General features: G+C 38.9%; 1 long non-coding RNA gene across 3 annotated transcripts in view; it reads left to right on the plus strand.

Annotated features, from left to right (window-relative positions):
- LOC108522254 (uncharacterized) overlaps positions 1–13,687 on the plus strand; it is a 32,123-nt gene extending 18,436 nt beyond the window's left edge. For all 3 annotated transcript variants that reach the window (XR_001883416.1, XR_001883417.1, XR_001883415.1), the window contains exons 4-6: positions 4,056–4,194; positions 4,933–5,015; positions 13,599–13,687. This is a non-coding gene — a long non-coding RNA (uncharacterized LOC108522254). The remainder of the gene's footprint in view (positions 1–4,055; positions 4,195–4,932; positions 5,016–13,598) is intronic.
- Positions 13,688–15,238: the final 1,551 nt, after the last annotated feature.

Consider the following 15,238-nt stretch of genomic DNA (forward strand, 5'->3'; position numbering starts at 1 on the left):
GGCAAGAGCTGCAGCAGAATAAAATATATTCATGGGGGTGGAGTTGGTTTGTGCAAGCACAGGGATATAAAAATCAGGGACAGTAACACGTGTGAGGCTGCTGGTGCCAGATGAGGGACTGCAACAGGGCTGTAGTGTGTGTGTATACAGCTATGGTGCCAAAGCTGGCAGCATGTATGTATGTGGCTGTGGGGGCCAGCTGCAGGGGCAAGCATGGTGCTAGGGACAGGCACATAGGGGTCATATTTGGGTGTGCAAATGTTTCTGCGATGAAACTGACAGCAGGCATGTGTGCAGCTGCAGAGGCTGTAGGCAACACACATGCTGGCGGGGCCAGCTATGGAACTCAGGTGGCTGTATGCATGCTCACAGCTGCTTGGCCTGGAGTTGCAGCATGCATTCATGGCTGCAGGAGCAAGCATGGCAGTGGGTGCTGGAAGCTGGAGCCAGCTGCTGTGTATATGCAGCTGAGGGGACTGGGTCTGGAAGCCCACATGAGCTAGGCTACAGTGGGTAGCCAAGGGAGAGCACTCAGCAGTGAGGGTCAGGACCAGCGGGTAGCCAAGGGTGAGAGCTCAGCAGTGAGGACAGGGGCTGGCAGAAAGGGCCCGGGTCATTTGTGGGCACATTCATAGCACTGGTCCCTGGGCTGGGGTGCTGGTGGCAGCTGCAGCTGAGGTGGCTCTAAGGAGGGACTGTTTGGGGGGGCATGGCTCAAGCCCCTGGAGACTGCAGGAAAAACCTGTGAGGCCCTCAGTGGGGAGATTTATAGGAATTCCACTGGGTTATGCTGGCGATTGCCTTCCTTGGTGACAAAATCTGCTGGAGATGAAGCAGCTCATGTCTGCAATGGCTAAACCCAGAGGAATGCTCAGCCGTGAACGCTGAGGGATGCAGTGCCTGGAAAGGCTGTTAAAGTTCCCAGTGGAGAGGGCTGTGGGAGTCCTGTGCAGAGAAAACCAGCGGGGACTGAGGGGGCTCCTGCAGTGTGATGAGCCCCCATCCCTCTTCTTCCCAGGTGTTTCCAGCTGTTTCGGCTTTTCTGGTCTCCTTCGTAATTTGGGGCGGGGGGTGGAGGGGGTAAAACTGAAGTTTTGGGCAGTGCCCAGGAGGCCAGACCTGGGGAATGGTGGTTCCTCCTACTCTCCTTTTCCTTGCAAGGGAAACTTGCGATTTGGGGGTTTCCTCTGCACTAAGGAGTCCTGGCCTGGAGGATGGGTAGATGCGAAATGAAATTGTGCTGCCGTTTCTTGTGCAGTTTTTCTGTTATTTTCCTCCACTGTATTGATGTAGCCTCTTACATGGACTCCTGAGCTTTTCCAGAGTTATTTTCATTTGTGGATACTTGTGCAATTGTTCTTTTGGGGGGGAACTGAAGCTGGAATCTCCTCTGCTGTCCTTCTTCCTGCAGTAGGAATTAAAAATGTTTATATAATGAAATTTATGCTTTTTGTGTACATTTGAGTTGTGACACATGCATGGAGTCACAAAACAATGATCTCTACGTGGGTTCAGAACAAGATTTAATCCCCCAATTCTCTTCTACTCCAGCTCTCCCTTCACTCCAGCCTCTGGCAGACACTTACCTGTTGCCTCTCCCTGCAGTCTACCTTTCACAAAACGGGAGCTAAATTGAGTCACAATATGTAGTAGCATTTTGAGTCTGGTGGTCTTTCTTAGCAAAGTGTGTTTAAGACTCATTGAGGTTGATTTATATATAAAGCGTTCCTTTTTATTGCTGAAGAGTTTTCCATTTTACGGATTATCACTTCTTTCATTCACCAGTTGTTTCCAATTTTCGGTCATTATAAACATGGTTAGTACAAACATTCAGGTATAGGTTTTCATATGAACGTAACTTTTCATTTCTTGTGGGCAATGTAAGCTAAAAATAAAATCCTAGGCCCTCTGCCAACTGAACAGACCACCCTGCTTGGTCAAGGGGACCCCAGAAAAAAAAAAACTGAGTTCCTAGATGTGACTGACAGGAGGTCAGACACACTTCCCTTTTGCAGTTTACACACAACAATGGCTGGCTTTAATGCCAATATAGAGATAATATAAGATTCATAGTTTTTTTTTTTTGACACCAAATCATTTGAGATGACGTCTTGCTCTGTTGTCCAGGCTGGAGTGCAGTGGTGCAATCTTGGCTCACTGCAATCTCCACCTCCCAGGTTTAAGCAGTTCTCGTACCTCACCCTCTAGAGTAGCTGGGACTACAGGCACGTGCCATGACATCAGGCTGACTTTTGTACTTTTAGTAGAGATGGGTTTTCCACCGTGTTGGCCAGGCTGGTCTCAAACTTCTGGCCTCAAGTGATCCACCTACCTTGGCCTCCCAAAGTGCTGGGATTACAGGCATGCACCACTGCGCTCCATCTCGTCGACTCTATGGCAACAAAATACCAAGTTATAAACAAGACCTAAGGCCATGCCAGGCAAGGGTTAAGTCATGCACCTGTCTGCCACTGGGTTTCCCTTTTTCTCTAACAGCTAAACTAGTACTGTCCTGGAGAGAAGCCATTTGAAAACAATTGTAGCTTACCACGCCACACCGACTCCTTGTTCCACCAGCCATAACTACAGCTTTCACTGGAGAAGAGACTGATCTCGGTAACTCTCTTCTGATAAAAAGACCACTGAGCATGGACTGGTTCTGGCTGGTTTACAGAGGCTGTGCACTTGCCTGCCTTCCTGTCATGAAAAGACCTTTTGACCTACGGGACCTAACTGCAACATATTTAAATGTGAAGTCTCTACTCCAAAGTGAACGTGGGTTACATGTTCAATATACATGTGTCAGGACCTGTTACATGTGTATGTCTAGCTAACCTATTTGGCATAAAGCTCCTACCCCAACCTGTCCTCCTCCCGCATTGAAGCCCCTGTCTCATTTTGCACAGCAGGGGAATGTGCAGATGAGACTCCGTCTACCTGGGCAGCTTTCCTGAGCCTTGGATGACTGCTTTGCCCTGGAGTCTGGGCTTCTGCTGATTCTTGCTGCCTGTCTGTGAGGAATGGAGCTGCTTTGCCTGATTTGTTTCATGAGTGTTTTGTCTCACTAGACTCACACTCTGGCAGCTGGGTTTGGGCAAAGCCTCCAAGCCAGACACAGAACCTTAGCACAAATCGGGGAGACCTGTAGGGTCCTCTCCTGGGACTGGTAAGCAATGCACAGAGCTCCTTTCCTAGGTATTGATACTAGTGCACAGTATATATATAATACATATATTACATATAATATATATACACACACATTTATCTCACATTTTCTTTCCATTCATACACTGATACACACTAAGGTTGATTCCATCTCTTGGCTATTGTTAATAATGCTGCAATGAACATGGGAGGAACACTTCTCTTTAGCCTTCTGATTTTAGTTTCTTTAGGTATATAAGCAGAAGTGGGATCATTAAATTTAAAGACAGTCCTGCAGGGGGAGGTGGCATGTGCCTATCGTCCCAGCTACTAGGGAGGCTGAGGCAGGAGGATTGCTTAAAGCCAGCAGTTCAAGGCAGTAGAGTGCTAGGATTGTGCCAGTGAGTAGCTGCTACAATCTCTCTGGAAACAATTGGGAAAATACAGTAAAACACAGAAAATTCTGCACATGTGATTCTTTGGTATGCTGCCAAATAATGTGTAAAATTATTTTTCATTGTTATCTAAATATGCATTTGTAGTTATCAAGGTAATAGATGTTTATTGCTTTAAATGTGTTTCGTAAAAACTGTCCTGCTTTAATTTTATAAAACAAGGAAAAAAGTTACTCAAAGTGCTGTAACAGGAGAAAGAATTCTTTGCTTAGGCCTATCTATTTGCAACTATTTTATATAAAATTTTATTTGAATGCTTAGTATGTGTTTTTTTCCTGTTCTTGAAAGTACATTTAAAACATCATTAAATATTAATAATTTTAAATGAATGTAAATGTTTTATTGCATAAAACATTTGTTATTAAGCTATCATTGTTTTTCTCTCATAAGATGAATATCTAAAACTCTAAGATAATTTGTCATGGATCAATATATTTTACTTAAATACAATCCTAGATAAGCAAGTACTTTCACCCTCAATCTTGTGACCCTGATGTCGGAGAAGCCAATGGCCCAGAATGCGGAAAATGTGCTTGCTTTCTTCAGCTTCTAGACCTGAAATTTACGGATTTGGACTCAGGACCAGCTATACCTGGTAAGGCTCAAATGACCCGTCCCACCAGAGCAGGTGTGAGTGTTCCTGAGTGACCACTCAGGGTTCTTGAGGTCAAGGACTATTTTACAGGAATTTGAGGGAGCGAACTCATCACTTAATGAAAGAGGGAACAGGGCTTCTAAGAAAGACAAGCACATTATAAATAGTTTTTAATCCCTTTCTAGATTTAGTATAATAAAGCACATAGTATATAACATATAGCTATATTATAATAGTACATAGTATAATATAGCATATAGCTGCAATAGCACATAGTATAATACAGCATGTAGTATACATATTACATAAGTATTACATAACATATAGTACAGAGTATAATACAGCATATAGTATATAGCCCTGACTTCACCACTACGCAATCTTTGCATGCAACAAATTGCACTCATACCCCTTAAATTTATACAAATAAAAAAATACATAGCACATTCAAATACCAAAACAGAAACATTATTTAGTGGTCATCAGAAAGGAAACAGTTGCTAAACATCAAGCAACAGAACATTGCCTTCACTGAAGCCCTCTTGCCACTTCTCCCAACCAGCACATGCTCCCCACCAAAAATACAAACATCATTCTAATTTTTTAATCCTTATGTTGAACTTTATTCAGAAAAGCCGCAAAATTGTACAGAGTTTGTATGTAGTGCTCACCCAGCTTCTCCTAATTTTATAGAGTTTCACTTACGCTCTTGTATGATTCATATTTTTCTTGATCCAGAGCCCCCGGCATTCAACATTTCCATTAAGTGAATTTCGAGGGCTGTACCAACTGGGGAAGGAGAAGTTGCCCACCTGCATGAAGTAGGTACAAGGATCAGAAATCTAACAGCTTTTTATACAAATTTTAGACAAGCTTCCTATTTGAAGTGTTTAGAGGTACTTGATTACTTCAACTTCGAGCTTTTGGAGGGATTCTTCCAGTATAATCCTGCAAGCTTCTGAGCTTCTATGACCAAATAAATATTCAGCTTTTTTAGATCTAAGAAGTCCAATTCTAATTATCCTTTTTTTCAGTCTCCAAAAGTTTCTTGCTATAAACTCTTGGCCTTTGTGTGTTTATACTTTAAATTAAATATAATAGTTCCTTCAGACAGTGGTAAAAACTCTTGTCTAAAAAAAGAAATCTGAAAATGTCTTGTGTTCTCCACCTTTACTTTTCAATAATACTTTAGCTGGATTTAGAATTAAGGTTTTATATGTAACCTGAAATTATTTCATAGCACATACAACTATAATAAAATATGTGTGTAATTAAAAAATAGAATTAAAACTTCATAAATTCTTTCTTCAACGTTTTCCTTTGAGACTTCCTATTTGTCCTGTGGATTATTTAGAAATATATTAATTTCCATAGTTAGATTTTTCCAGTTGTTTTCATATAATTCACTTCCAGTTTGATTCCAGTGTTGCCAGAGAAAACATTCCACATGATTTCAAATCTTTTAAATTTGTTAAGGTTTGTTTAACGGTCTGTGATATGGCCTATCACGCTGATTATTCATGAGTCTTTGAAAAGTATATTCTCATGTTGAATGGAATGTTCTCAAAGACATTAAATCTGTTATCACAACATCCCCTGTGGACAGCCTCACGATCACATTAGATACCTTATTTATATGTTCCTGACGTGTTGTCCTTTTTGTCATTATGTAGTAGCTCTGTAACGTATTTCGAATAAAACATTGTGTGCAAACTTTATCTTTTGTTTATCTATATTGTTATCCTCTAAAGTAGCAAGGTATTATCTGGTATCATTTGGTGATAATAGGAATGCATGAAATTGAGATCATTGCATAAACAAGACCTGACTGCTGCCGATATACACTCTAATCAGTGAGACCCTGAGCACAGTCTTTTTGAGTGACTGAAGAAGTATTAGGTTGGTGAAAAGGTAATTGCAATTTTTGCCATTGCTTTTAACGGCAAAACCCACAATAATCAATAATTATCAATCAGGAAGTATCGTTGGAAAATAGTAATTCATCCAAGTGACAATACTATGAAATCTGTGATTGTTTTTAAGCCTTGCTTTATGACAAGGAGAAAAGATGATGTAGCAGCCTGCGATGAGTAGTACCAATAAGGGACATTGAATGTTAGGAACATTGCCCTGGAATATTAATTTTCTGTCTTCCAAGAATTGTAGAATAGTTCAGAGGAAGTCAAAAACATGAGAGACATTGGATACAAAAATGCTGGTAAGTGAAAGAAAACTGGGATGTAGATTTTAAATGCTATATTTTTGAAAATGACCAAGAATGGAAAACTTGGGGAGCACTATGGCAGACTGCTTCTACTCAACAGCAGTGTCATAGGCATGTGCTCTGTGCGTGCCGTGCTCGAGGCATTGTGCTATAACGTGGGGACATACTGTGAACAAGAGATGATATCCCTGCTCTTAGAGCTCACAGGCCTGTGGAAGAGAGAGAAACCAAGGACAAAAATAATAAATGGGTTCTACTATTTCACATGACCAGTTTCATACATAAGAGATCCAGGTGTTGTAATTAAGGATAGCAGTGAAGGATGCAGGAACCAGAGGAGGATCCTTTCACTCAGGGAAAACTAAAAGAGGAGAGTTTTCTGCGGAGGAAGTGTGTCAGCTCCAAGAAATCCAGCATGGCTAGGAAAAAGCGAGGGTCATGTGCACTGGATGTGGTCAGGTACGTCAGCTGAACTCACTTTCATGTTTCTGTGACCATGCCAATGAACTGATCTCATTGTTACTCTGCAAGTCACCCTGAATTAACTACAGAATGCCCATTCTGTCTCATTAAACTGTATCACTTCTTCAATTATCTGTTTCCACAGCATTCTAGTATACCTACTAACCTTACCTTGGCTCCGAAGGCAATACGGCCTGAGACTGTGGCATTTGGACAAGAACATTCAAGATGTCCATCCAGCTTTTGTTTTTGAAACATAGGTTCAGTTTTTCCTCATGTGAAAATAATAAATTCAGATCAATGCCATGTGGTTTTGATTACATTGATTATATTTGTGGAATATCTTTTTTGTTCTATAAATGCATTTTATGAGCACTATAACATATATATGAAGCAAAATAGTTGTCTGTGATATCATCAAATTCACTAGAAAATTTATTTTCTATATATTTTAACATGTAATATGGATAAGTAGAATATAAAAAAGATACTATATTATATATAAGATACTATATAATATATAAAAGATACTACACATTATATAAAAGGTTATATGCTATATATATTATACATAGTATCTTTTATATATTCTATATATGCTATAGAAGTATATATACTATATATAGTATAGAATATGGAATATATTATAGATTCTATATATACTGTAGAATCATGCTATATATAGCTCTATATGTGCCTAAATAAGATTGTGTANCAGATCAATGCCATGTGGTTTTGATTACATTGATTATATTTGTGGAATATCTTTTTTGTTCTATAAATGCATTTTATGAGCACTATAACATATATATGAAGCAAAAATAGTTGTCTGTGATATCATCAAATTCACTAGAAAAATTTATTTTCTATATATTTTTAACATGTAATATGGATAAGTAGAATATAAAAAAGATACTATATTATATATAAGATACTATATAATATATAAAAGATACTACACATTATATAAAAGGTTATATGCTATATATATTATACATAGTATCTTTTATATATTCTATATATGCTATAGAAGTATATATACTATATATAGTATAGAATATGGAATATATTATAGATTCTATATATACTGTAGAATCATGCTATATATAGCTCTATATGTGCCTAAATAAGATTGTGTACAGTCTCGTCTTTACTTTTAGAAATGTTACTTTTTGGATATAAATTTTCATAATATTTTGCCTTTGAAACAGAATTTATATAACATTGTTCTCTTATTTTAAATGTAGGCTTATTAAAATTTTGATCATCTAAAACACTGAGATGACATCTATGTAAAGAATGCCTCGATTCTCTTTGTGATTGTTTATTTAAAGTGTTCATTTCTAATTTATATATCCAGGTTGCTTCTTCTCAACAATCTATCATGACAGAGGGCAGAACCTGGTGACATCTTTTCACTTTATTCACAGCAGTACTGATGATCATTTTTTCCTTCTGTAATTCAGCAGTAAGAGTGAGACCTTATTGTAGATATTGTAGATATAGTTTACATATTTATCATTGTTTTGTTTTGTATTTGCGTTCTCTGCAAATTTTTTAGTAAAATGTGTAATTGTCTATCTTATTCTGATATTAATATCTAAGTGATTGCTATATGTTACTCATCTTTATCTTTTGTTTTGTCATAGATTCAAATTTTCCAAGTAAAATAATAATCTACTTTTTTATTGCCAAAAATATACGGGTATATATATATATATATATTTTCTCCTTTCAAATCCTATTTTCCAGGGTATTTGTGTTTTCAGCTTTCATTTTATATTCAGGGGGTCGGTGTGCAGGTTTGTTACCTGGGTAGAGTGTGATGCTGACGTTTCAGTTATGGATGACCCCATCATGCAGGCACCGAGCACAGCACCCAGTAGGTAGCTTTCTAACCCTTATCTCCCCCGACTGCTTCCCCACCTAGCAGTCCCCGGTTTCAATTGTTGACATCTTTATCTTCATGAATACATGGTAGTTTGTTGTCTTTCTTTATACATTAGACAAATCTTTACCCATGCATTTTCCAATTGTTTGAGTTTCATTTTCTACAGCTTTAATCAATTTTTATATGTAAAAACAGTATATAAAATGTATTCCTAATGTGTTATTACATTTTCAGAATATTTAAATAATTTTTTCTCAATCACTGAATTACAGCGGCAATTTTGTTGCTTGTGTTTTCAAAGAGTTCTGCTAAAATCATAGCAGGGAACTACATCTTCCTTTCCATTGCCAGATTATGTCCAAAATGAACCAATCATTTTGGAGAGAGGTGGGAAAATACCTCTCTATTGCCCATCTCTCTTATATTTTCATCAGTTTATGACTAGAAAACTTCAGTAATTTCATTAAGTAGTACTTAATAAATATATTAGTACATAGATTTTAGTTTGAAATAGACCATAGTTCCATTAAGGCTGGCTAGCCCTGTTTCTAATTAACACACACAAAATGCCCACATGTGTAGAATAATTAAATAGTAGGGTTTACATTAAACCAATATGTAAATAAATATTCCACTACCTCTTTATGCTTCTTAATATGAGGAATTTTTAAAATTCACTTTTATGCAACAAGAAATAGAATAATGTGTAGTAAAATTTCATTAACAAAGAAGACAAAATGGGTTTGTGTGTTTCTCTTTTATTTCTTCACAAAACCCATTCTCTTAGTTCATTTTCTATAAAGAAAATTTATTCCTTACAATTATGGAGGCTGAGAAGTCCAAGGGCAAGGGTCCACATGCAGCGAGGGCTCTCCTGCCGGCGGGGACTCCCTGCAGGCATCAGGTGGACGAGTGGGAACCCTCCTGCCAGCGGGGACTCCCTGCAGAGCATCAGGCGGACCAGGACATTACATGATGAGGGAGCTGAGTAGTCTGATGTGCTAGCCCAGATCTCTCTTATTATCTAGCCCCACTTCCATGATAATCCATTAATCTATGAATTAATTCATTTGAGAGCAGAGGCCTTAAGAGCAAATCATCTCTTAAAGTCGCCACCTCTGAACACAGCTACATAAAAAAAATTTTTAGAGTATCATTTTGGTTTTAATCCACAAATTATTTTTCAAAATTTCTGTGAGTACATGTTAGGTGTATATATTTATGGAATACATGGTATGTTTTGATACAGGCATGCAGTGTGGAATAAGCCCATCATGGAGAATGGGGTATTTATCTTCTAAAGCATTTATCCTTTGCATTATAAACAATCCAATTACATTCCTTAAGCTATTTTAAAATGTACAATTAAATTATTACTACAGTCATCCTTTCATGCTATCAAATAGTAGGTCTTCATTCTTGCTATATTTTTGTACCCAACAACCATCCCCACCTTCCCTCAATCCCCCAGTACCCTTCCCAGCCTCTAGTGCCATCTTCTGTTCTCTATGTCCATGAGTACAGTTGATTTGATGTTTAGAGCCCACAAATAAAGGAGAATATGTGATGTTTGTCTTTCTGATCTTGGCTTATTTCACTTAGCATAAGGATCTCCAGTCCCATCTATGCTGTTGCAAATGACTGAATCTCATTCTTTACGGCTGAATACTACCCCACTACTCTGTCGTGTATAAGTACCACATTTTCCTTGTGCATTCATCGGTTGATAGGCACTTTGGTAGCTTCCAAATCTTGGCTATTGTGAACGGCACTGCAACAAACATGGGAGTGCAGGTATTTCTTCAATGTACTGATTTCCTCTCTTTTTTTTGAGACGGACTCTTGCTCTTGTCTGTTACCCAGGCTGGAGTGCAGTGGCACCATCTCGGCTCACTGCAACCTCTGACTCCTGGATTCAAGTGATTCTCCTGTCTCAGCCTCCCGAGTAGCACACACCACCATGGCCAGCTCATTTTTGTATTTTTAATAGAGGTGGGTTTTGCAATGTTGGCCAGGCTGGTCTTGAACTCCTGACCTCAGGTGATCCACTCACCTCGGCCTTCCAAATTGCTGGGATTACAGGCATGAGCCACTGTGCCCGGCCTGTATGATAATTTTTTAAAATGGCGTGTGTGTATGAAAATTAAAGCATTTAAGTTGTGGTCCTCTATGCTTTTTGTTTTGCATGAATTCATTAATATTCATGTTATGTAAAAGAAATCATTTTATTTTTTATTTCTTAAAAAGTAAACCTTTATTTCATGGTGTTTGGAGTGGTGGAACCATATACATATTTCAGCAGTCCCACCATATCGTTTTTAAACAATTGCAATATTGAATGGTCATTTAATTATGCAAGATCATTTTTTTCATGGGGCATCCATTGAAAACCTGTTCTGCAGATCAATAATGGGTGAAAATTGATGTGCTCTTGTTTTAGATTTACCAATTGTATTTACAAAATACCTTACAAATGCATAATTATAAATATATTCACAAATGTAAAAGTATGCTCAATGCAGTTATTTAAAAAAGAAAATATTCATGTTATTCAACTGTAGGGAAGATTTTCAATAAACGGTGAATATTTTTATACATTCTGAAAAGAAATGCTCACAATAATAGAGTATGAAATTTTATGTGTATGACGATTACAAAAGCAATATAAATACATCCATGTCAGAAAACTCTAAATTCAAGACAGTAGTAACAGGATTTTTTTCAAATGTGTTTCCATTTTCATCTGCAGTTAATTATTTTAGCTTGCTTTCCGTATGTTTATTAATCATATCTCTACTATTTTGTCATTTCCTTTTTGGTGCAAATAACTGTTTATTACTGAGATTAGTATCTTTATACTATTCTATCTATAGTTTTATTCTGAATTATGTTCGAATTTAATTGGGTATGGTAATAATTTGATTTTGCTTTCAATGACATTAGTATTCCATATTACCTTAAATGGTGTGAGTTTGTCTTTGAAAATGTTTGTTTCATGATTCATATGTAGTTTTTTCTACACATTGTGCTCCAATCATTGCTTTTCACTTTGAGCTGTTTCTTTAAATGTCACATCTTTTGCTCTAGGGCTGTATTCTGTTTCAGTTGATTGAGACTGACACAGGTACATTCTTCCCAATGCCGTGGTTCTCGGGTTATCAGGAATAAAGCATTTGTGTGTGTGAGGCTTTCTGTAGAACGTCTTCTCTACTTGCATATTGTAAATAAAAGCATGCACTCCTCAGCATGTTCTGCTCAGTTCCCAATCTTCCTTCCATTTCTGAGGAAGGAAAATCACATGAGAATATCCTAGAAGACAAACTTAACAAAAACAAGAGGGAAATAAGCCTGGTTAAGTTGGATATTCATCATTTTGTTTGCTAAAAGTATATTGAAGAGGTGCCAGTTGGACAGGGTATTTGTGAAGAGGGAGCCTTAGTCATTAGTGAATTCTCCTGATGCCTTTTGGTTCTGTGTGTGCAGCCATTTTGCCTTCAGTCCAGGCTTTGGAAGGAGAGGCAGGTCCAAACGTCATCCTTAACATTTGTAGACAGGCCACAATATTCTCACACAAGGATGAATTATTATAAATCTAAATATTGGAAGGCTGAGGCAGAGGAATCACTTTAGGCCAGGAGGTCGAGGCTGCAGTGAGCCATGACTGAGCCACTCACTCCAGCCTGGGCAACAGAGCAAGACCCTGTCCAAAAAAGAAAAGTCTAAATCACTTGAAAATTCCACTTCCACCCCAGATTCGCCCTGCATTTTACCCTTCATTTGCACTGATGATTTCATGCTTCTTTTCCCTTATAATGAGAATATGAAATAAAATTACAACCACAGACTAAATCACTTTTTTCTGTAATTGCACAGTTCTCTTAAAATACTTGAAGTTGGCAAATTGATGAAGTTCAGTCTCTGGGAAAAGAGAGAAAGAGGCTGAGACAGACAAAAATACACAGAGATAGAATTAAATCAGAAAGTAAAATTTGATCAAATATAAGAATACAGTTTTTATTAAAATGCTTCTAAATATTTCATTTTTTGCTGTTTTGAAAACCAAACATATAGCTATGATCATTAACACGAGACGGTGTGTGGGATTCATATTTCAAATTTTAAAGTATAAAATTATGTAACTTTGTTTTCCAGAGTTTAAGGCCAGAAACAATAAACTTATTTTATGAATTTTCTATAAACATGTTAAAACACTTACATTGTAGTGTATGGCACTTTTACTCAACTTTTAAACACTTCAATTAAAAGGCAATCAGCTTAAACAATATATGAATCAGTCTCCTTAATGCAAGTTTGCTTATTTGATTCTTTTAATAAAATATTAATCATTATTTGCATCCCACAATTCTGTGGAAACAAAGCATCACAACTCTGAATAATAATTGTGTTTCTCGTGTTGTAAATAAGCCAGTAGAGTGGGATGGCCCATTCTCTGGTTAAAACATATATTCTGGGAAAATGGTCATGTATTTTTTCATTGTTTTTCATTGTTATCTACATTATATACATTGCTTTGGCTAGTCACATACATATATACACACACACACACATATGTAGACGCACACAAACTATATAATAAACGTGAACTGTAGAAATGGCAGTGTGTATCAAGTGCTATGGAAACATAAAACAGTTAATTCTGCAGAAGGATGAGAAGGATGGTGTTTCAGGGCAACTAGCGAATGCAGGTGACATTTCAGCTGAGCTTTGAAGCACTGGAAGTTTATCAGATGGGCCGGCACATTAGATAGAAGTAATAGATACATGAACCTTGATGGCAGGTGGAGTAAAGGACCTTTTTTTTTCTAGATGGAACCCAGGGTCTTGGGACTGACAAGAGGAATGTCTGGGGACAACGAACCCTCACTCGGCCTTGGCGTGTTTCGCTTCTTTAGAATTCCAGGTATTTCACGAGGTCCCTGTTGGCTTGTCCAACAGCAATTTCCCGTATCTCAGGGTCCTCAGGCCCTTGTCACATCTCTTGTGTCTCAGACGTGTGGATAGATGGGTTAAAAGGGGGGTGACTTGACTGGCTATGAAAAGAGAAACTTTTGCTGTTTTTGGATCCCTGACTTATGGCCGGTGAGGGTACTGATAGATGGGTCCATAGAAACGATGACCACGAAACCAGGTCTGAGAGGAAACAGGGTCCCAGAAGGCGCTTTTGGCGGCCCGCAGCTGATGTATCCTTAACACAGCTTGTGGTGAATAACAGCCATAGGCAGACTAAGGGATGTGAGTTAACACCGGGACTATTAGAAAGATACACTGGCCACAAGGTTCTGCCTCGTTGAAAGTCGTATCCACGCACGGCCAGTTTGATGAGCGAGCTGGCGCACTCACCGAAAATATGGGATCCAGTTTGGCGATGACCACAGAGGGCAGCGCACGAGTTGAGGGAGCTCGAGACCAGGGGAGGTAATGAGGCCCCGCAGGGAGCCATTTGCTACACGGGGCAGAGACGCAGGAGCCGTGGTTGCCCATCATGGCTGTCGTTGTGCAGTGGGCCGGCCAGATAGCAGCATAGCGGGTCATAAGCGCCAGACGGGCCATGGAGGTACACTCAAGACGGGGCCCAAGGCCCATGCCACATAGAGGCTGGGCCACCTACAGCACCCGTAGCTCGATGGTGTTGTGGCTGCTTCTATCATGGTAGACCGGCAGTACTGTGCGGGCACACACCTGGTGGTCATACGCAGATGTCCACGCACGAGAGCGTTTGCTGAGGAAGAATTTTTTTTTTTCGGAGCTGTGGAGTCTGGAGACCAGACAAGAACTAGTTTTTTTGTGCGTCTTTATGATTGCAGTGGGTTCCCCAGTGCAGGCGTCAATGTAGGAGGGAACAAAAATGGATGATACTAAATGAGGAACCGTCTCTTAGCTGAGCGCTGAATCTGAAAGTGCCCAGGAGAAGAACCCCGTTTCAGGCGCTGTGTGGTTTCCTCCATTTTCCTGCAGCTTCGAGGGACACTGTCGGCTTTCAGCAAGTAAAGGCTGGTTAATAGTCTGGGGGACGAGAAGGAATGAGGGTTCAAGACTGGTTAATCCACAAGGTGTTCTGACAAGGTATGTTCTCTGCCTGTATGTATCTAACACATGTTGTGAAGACCTTAGAGGAACTGTTGCCGTCAAGCATAAGCCATGGGCTGGGAAAATTGCCACTGTCGGCTTCGTTATGTGGTATTTGAAATGAGTTGTTGTACGCAGAATGAGGCAAAGTACTTGGTAACTTGTTGTTGTTGATATTTGTATTTACTCAGCTGTTGTCATTCTTTGTACCTTTGCCGGTTTTCTACACGACAGGTATTGTATTTTCAAAAGGACTGTATTTACGCGCGTGGTAAAAGCAATCTTGACCCAATGTCCTTTTGCTTTGTGCAAATATTTTGTGGTATATTCTATACAAGATATATATATCTTTGAGCGATGCAGTGCGGTTCACCTCTGTC

Source organism: Rhinopithecus bieti, unplaced genomic scaffold, assembly GCF_001698545.2.
Source record: "Rhinopithecus bieti isolate Rb0 unplaced genomic scaffold, ASM169854v2 scaffold_65181, whole genome shotgun sequence".
NCBI lineage: Eukaryota > Metazoa > Chordata > Mammalia > Primates > Cercopithecidae > Rhinopithecus > Rhinopithecus bieti.